Here is a 6,019-nt window from a genome sequence, read left to right as displayed (position 1 = left end):
GGCAGAGGAACAGATTCAGCAGAAGCGACCAGCTCCACAGCAAGCTACTGGCGATATGTAACTTCCTGTGAGGGAAGGGAAGTAGCGAGTGGCTCTGTGATGCTGACCGGGGACTGCTGGGATGTGTTTCTGAAAGTGAGTGTTCCATGCATCCACCTCTTTACTGCCCCTGCGTGTCGCCTGTACTCTTTGTACGCTGCCTGCTCTCCTCTGCAAAGGATCGCCTTATGCAGGCAGCCAGCGTGTGCGGGCCCCTGTGAGTCTCCGGGCCCACCTGCAGTTGAGGGGCCTGCAGGGGCTATTGTTACGCCCCTGCGTGTAGTGTAGTTAAAAGTATGTATTCTAATAAACAGCGACACGTTTCCGAGAATTCAACTCTTTCATCAGGCTAAAACATTTAAAATTTCTTCATGAAAACTTCACTATTGGTCCGATCCTTTGTGTCTCTTGCATCTGTGAGGGAGTGGTGGACTCCTTATTGTCCAGTGGCTCCCGAGATATTACTGCACAAGCCTACAGGGGACTCTTCACTTGAAATAGGCAGATTTCTGTATCCCAGGTGCATAGGTAAAGCAAGACTTGTCATATGATTATTTAGCTTTTATATAGCACAGACATCATCCGCAGCACTTTGCAGAGTATATAGTCTTGCCGCTTATTGTCCCTCAGAGGATTTCACAATCTACACAATCATACACATGATTACTGAAAAAAAAACAATAATGATGTGAAATGCCCAACTATGTGGTTAGCAAAAAGGAGCAGATATGTGTGATTCTATAACTTACAACCATTGTGCATAAGTAAAGCAGTTTTTAAACATATACATATTCTGTTAAAAGTAGGTAAATCACATCTATCTAATTTCAGTCCATTAGTATTGGTGCCTTGTGTGAGGGGTAGGGGTGCAGGATTTTATGATACTCTCTCACAAGTTATCCACTAATGCTAAAGGTGTGTGGGCTGATGTTGTTATCACATATCTGTTGGATCATTTCTTAATTATTTCCAGCCCTCATGCTTGGTAACTGGGAATGATTGCCATCGTGACGGAAGGGAACATTTTTAATTTAGCATGTGTTGTGACTTTATATTTTTTATCATTATTTTTTAACTTATTCATTTTTTCTTTTTCTTTTTTATACATTTTATACAGCATCCGCATATTCCATGGCTTTTTAGAATTACAGTGGAGCAAAGGAAGTTAAGGGACAATAACATATAATGGTAAGTTTATATACACTTTTTAAAACTGTATTGTATAACTTCTCTACAGATGCTGTACATAGAAACTATACATTTTGCATATTCTTTAAGACATCTGTTTTATGCAGGGCACATTTTTTTTTCCAGCAATGTTCACAGACAGATTCATTCACTTTTTATTGACTAAGCCACAATTTCAGTGGGGCAAACATTTACACACACTTTTTTTAATATTTGGTATTATTGCCTAAAAGCCAATAATTTTAGGTAGCCTTCCTAAGACACTCCTAATAAGCGTCTGGAAATTTGGTCCACTGGTCCGAACCGAACTGATGTAACAAGGACAGCAACATAGGAACATGAACACATAGTTATAATTAAACTGATGTGTTCTGTCTTTAAAACAAACCTGAAGCAAAAAAATAACCTTATGAGATAATGAATTGTATGTGTAGTACAGCTAAAAAATAGAACGCTAGTAGCAAACAAGAGTCTCAATGTTTTCCAGTACAGGAAGAGTTTGTTGCTTCAGGTTCTACATATACTGCAGCATATATACACACTACCTCATGATGCATTCTATTTTGTCAAAGGACAACCGAGGTGACATGCGACATGAGATAGACATGTCTATGTACAGTGCCAAGCACACAAATAACTATGTTGTGTTCCTGTTTTTCTTTCTCTGCCTGAAAGAGTTAAACATCAGGTATGGAACTGATAGTTTCTGTCCGGGTCGGGACCGGGTCAGACTGGATAAGACTATAAGTAATTACAGCCATAAAACACTTTTCTGTCCGTAAATGGTTTCTGAAAGCAGAAAAGAGATAACGAGGGTCAATAATTCATGATTTGAGCTCTGGTATACTTCAATGAAGGTGTCATTGAGCAGAAATAATAAACAGTAAAAACTTTAAAACTAGATTTAAATATAAAATAAAACTGTGGGGAAAAAGTCATTTTAGGAGAAGGAGGATGGATACAATTTTTTTCTCATCAGTTTATTTGCACCTTGGATGTCCTTTAAGTGCACTAGTCCCCACTGCATCATAACACTCAAATAACAAGATGCCCCCCCCCCCCCCCCTTCAATTCACACTGGATCATTAAATGATACCTATAAAAAAGGAGCACAGGAAAAACTGCCATGCATAGGAAGATCGCAACAATTGAACTGCTATATACTCCAGTTGCATGGCATGCATTACACTAGCAACACGCACACTACTTGTTGATTTTGAAGATGCTGTGAAGTGAGAAGTTAGTGAGAACATAGGATGTTGTTACGAAGCTGGCGGAGAATGAATAAACAGTAAAGCTACCCAGGTTGTTCAGGGATGCAAGGGCAGATAGAGCAGCTTATTGAGTGTTGGAGTGGAGAGAGTGATACTATTGACTATGCTGGTAGAATCATCATTTTTTAAAATTATTTATTTTTTGAGAATTTACCGTTTTCTTAAAAGAAATTAGTATTACAACAGTTTAAAAATATGAGGTTACAAAGTAATAGCAATGCAATTGGTATAGAGATACCTGTAATGATTCTGGTCACATGATGTAATGCTTTATAATTCTTAGAGTTTGCATGAAACAGTATTTAAATGTAAAACAATATTTACTCATAAGCTAAGAGAAAAAAACAGAGTAAAACCGTTAAAAGGTAAGCAGTAAAACTCACTTGAATCTAATAACAGTTCTCAAGTAGTCATTACATAGCCCAACAGACTCATGTATTTCAACCCAGGGGCGGACTGACCATTCGGGCACGGACCGAGGGCCCGTGGTCAAGGGGGGGGGGGTGCCGCCCACCAGAGAACCCTGAGCCGGATGGGAGGCAGCCAGTGAATGAGGGCGATGGGCAGTGGCGGAGAAGGGGGGAAGTTTCCCCCCCTTCCCTCGGAAGCAGGAAATTTGGGCGCATGAGGCAGGTGGACAAAAAGGGCGCCGCCATTCACTCCCATAATAAATATCGTTTAATCGGCGCCCAACAGGAAAAAAGGGCGCCGGAGAAAAATAACGTTTTAAAAGCGGCGCCCGGAGCCTTTTAATGTTTTATAACTGTTTCTCATGATTACACATTATTTAATGATTTATAATTTTTTAAACATTATTTTTAAACGAAAAACAGTACAATATTTTTTAAAACCTTACTTTTAAACGAAAAACCGTACAATTTTTTTTAATTTTTTTTTTTTACATTTTTAAACGAAAAACCGCACCATATTTTTTAAAAATGTTATTAATGCTTATCACAGGGGGGTCTTAGGTTTAGGCACCACCAGGGGGGTCTTAGGTTTAGGCACCAACAGGGGGGTCTTAGGTTTAGGCACCAACAGGGGGTCTTAGGTTTAGGCACCAACAGGGGGGTCTTAGGTTTAGGCACCAACAGGGGGGTCTTAGGTTTAGGCACCAACAGGGGGGTCTTAGGTTTAGGCACCAACAGGGGGGTCTTAGGTTTAGGCACCAACAGGGGGGTCTTAGGTTTAGGCACCAACAGGGGGTCTTAGGTTTAGGCACCAACAGGGGGGTCTTAGGTTTAGGCACCAACAGGGGGGTCTTAGGTTTAGGCACCAACAGGGGGGTCTTAGGTTTAGGCACCAACAGGGGGGTCTTAGGTTTAGGCACCAATAGGGGGGTCTTAGGTTTAGGCACCAACAGGGGGGTCTTAGGTTTAGGCACCAACAGGGGGTCTTAGGGTTAGGCACCAACAGGGGGGTCTTAGGTTTAGGCACCAATAGGGGGGGGTCTTAGGTTTAGGCACCAACAGGGGGGGTCTTAGGGTTAGGCACCACCAGGGGGGTCTTAGGTTTAGGCACCAACAGGGGGGTCTTAGGTTTAGGCACCAACAGGGGGTCTTAGGGTTAGGCACCAACAGGGGGGTCTAGGGGTTAGGGATAGGTACAGGGAGGGTTCTGTGTGAGAGTAGGGTTAGGTATAGCTTTAGTAAAATTCTTATTAATGTTTTATAAAACGTTATTATAAATTTCAATTTTTAAACAGGGAAGATTAACGTTTTTAAAATTGCCGATTTTATACACATTATTTAATGATTTATAACTTTATAAAACATTATTTTTAAACGAAATATAACACAAATTTTTTTTTAAACGTTATTCATGATTATCTTTTAAAACCCTGCGCCCTTTTTTCCCGGCGCCCTTTTTTAACGTACGCCTTCCCTCACCTTGGGGCCCCCCTTCCTGGCTCTCCCCTCCGGAATATTGAAATGTCGCACAGCACTGACAGCGGGCAGGGACTCACCGCTGTAGCCACCGGAGGAAGCACTGATCTGTGCGCCGCTAGGCTGGTCTTCAGTAGACCAGCCTAGCGGCACACAGATCAGCGCTCCCTCTGGCTCCCTCGCCACTGCCCATCGTCCTCTTTCACTGGCTGCCTGCCCTCCTGGGGACACCTATAGACCTAGCTACATATACTGGGGGCACTCACAGACCTAACTGCATACACTGGGGGCACTTATGGACCTAGCTACATATACTGGGGACACCTATACACCTGGCTACATATACTGAGAGCACCTATAGACCTGGCTATACTGGGGACACCTATACACCTGGCTGCATATACTGGGGACACCTATACACCTGGCTGAAAATACTGGGAACACCTATACAGCTGGATAAATATTCTGAGGACGCCTATAGTCCTGGCTACATATATTGGGGACACCTATCCACCTGGCTACATATACTGGGGACACCTATAGACCTGGCTACATATACTGGGGGCACTTATAGACCTAGCTACATATACTGGGGGCACTTATAGACCTAGCTACATATACTGGGGGAACTTATAGACCTAGCTACATATACTGGGGGCACCTATAGACCTGGCTATACTGGGGACACCTATACAGCTGGATACATATTCTGAGGACACCTATAGACCTGGCTACATATATTGGGGACACCTATCCACCTGGCTACATATACTGGGGGCACCTGTAGACCTGGCTACATATACTGAGGGCACCTATAGACCTGGCTATACTGGGGACACCTATAGACCTGGCTGCATATACTGGGAACACCTATACAGCTGGATACATATACTGAGGACACCTATAGACCTGGCTACATATATTGGGGACACCTATCCACCTGGCTACATATACTGGGCGCACCTATAGACCTGGCTATACTGGGAACACCTATACACCTGGCTATCTATACAGGAGACACCTAAACACCTGGCTATCTGTACTGGGAATACCTATAGACCTGGCTATCTGTACTGGGAACACCTATAGACCTGGCTACCTATACTGGGGACACCTATAGACCTGGCTATCTTAACTGGGGACATCTATAGACCTGGTTATTTATTCTGGGGACACCTATAGACCTGGATACCTGCACTGGGAAAACCTTTTGACCTGGTTACTTCCACTGGGGATACCTTTTGACCTGGTTACCTATACTGGGGGCACCTATTTTGGGGGAACGGATGCCAGATTAACTATTTTTGGGGAACTGCTGCTGCCAGATTAAGTGTATTTTGGGAAACAGCTGCCATATTATGAGTATTTTTGGGGAACTGCTGCCAGATTGTGTATAATGGGGGAACCGCTGCTTCCAGATTCTGTGTATTTTGGGGAACCACTGTTGCTACATGTATTTTTGGTGATCCGCTGCCAGATTACGCATATTTTGGGGAGCCGCTGCCAAATTATGTGTATTTGGGGGAACCGCTGCTGCCAGATAACGTCTATTTTGGGGGAACGACTGCCATATTATCTGTATTTTGGAGGAACCTCTGCCAAATTGCATGGATTTTTGGTGAAATGCTGTCA

General features: G+C 43.1%; 1 protein-coding gene across 5 annotated transcripts in view; it reads left to right on the top strand.

Annotated features, from left to right (window-relative positions):
- TENM2 (teneurin transmembrane protein 2) overlaps positions 1 to 6,019 on the top strand; it is a 4,210,084-nt gene that overhangs the window by 148,474 nt on the left and 4,055,591 nt on the right. For all 5 annotated transcript variants that reach the window (XM_068277420.1, XM_068277423.1, XM_068277418.1 and 2 more), the window contains exon 2: positions 1,157 to 1,227. The gene's annotated coding sequence lies outside the window, so the exon portion shown is untranslated. The remainder of the gene's footprint in view (positions 1 to 1,156; positions 1,228 to 6,019) is intronic.

The sequence above is a fragment of the Hyperolius riggenbachi genome, chromosome 3 (assembly GCF_040937935.1).
Source record: "Hyperolius riggenbachi isolate aHypRig1 chromosome 3, aHypRig1.pri, whole genome shotgun sequence".
Taxonomy (NCBI): Eukaryota; Metazoa; Chordata; class Amphibia; order Anura; family Hyperoliidae; genus Hyperolius; species Hyperolius riggenbachi.
This window is presented reverse-complemented; position numbering and strand designations above follow the sequence as displayed.